Genomic DNA, 718 nt, shown 5'->3' on the forward strand with positions numbered 1-718 from the left:
TTTCTTTTTTTTTTTTTTTTTTTGGTACTGGAGATTGAATCCAGGAGTGCTTTACCACTGAGCTACTTATTTTTTACCTTTTTTTTTTGTGTGTGTGTGGGGGGGTGGTACTCAGGGACATTCGACCACTGAGCCACATCCCCAACCCTATTTTGTATTTTATTAGAGACAGGGTCTCACTGAGTTGCTTAGCTCCTCACCATTGCTGAGGCTGGCTTTGAACTCACAATCCTCCTGCCTCAGCCTCCCAAACCCATGGGATTATAGGTGTGGGCCACTGCACCCAGTTTATTTTTTACTTTGAGACAGGGTCTTACTAAGTTTCTTGGGGCCTCAATAAATTGCCAAGGCTGGCCTTGAACCTGGTATCCTCCTGTCTCACTTTCCTTACCTGCTGGGATTACAGGTGTGCACCACCATACCTGGCTAACACCCTGAGATAGCAAGTAAACATATGAAAAAAATGTTTAACCAAGCAAAGCGGCACACACCTGTAACCCCAGCAACTCAGGATTATTACACACAAACACTGAGACAGGGGGATCATAAGGCCAGCCTTAGCAATTTAGTGAGGTCCTAAACAACTTAATGAGACCCTCTACGAAAATAAAAATAAAAAGGACTGGGGATGTAACTCAGTGATTAAGCCTCTCTGAAGCTCTTCTGGGTTAAATCCCAAATTACCACAACTGCTCCCCTTCAAAAAGAAAATATGTTT

The sequence above is a fragment of the Marmota marmota genome, unplaced genomic scaffold (assembly GCF_001458135.2).
Source record: "Marmota marmota marmota unplaced genomic scaffold, marMar, whole genome shotgun sequence".
Taxonomy (NCBI): Eukaryota; Metazoa; Chordata; class Mammalia; order Rodentia; family Sciuridae; genus Marmota; species Marmota marmota.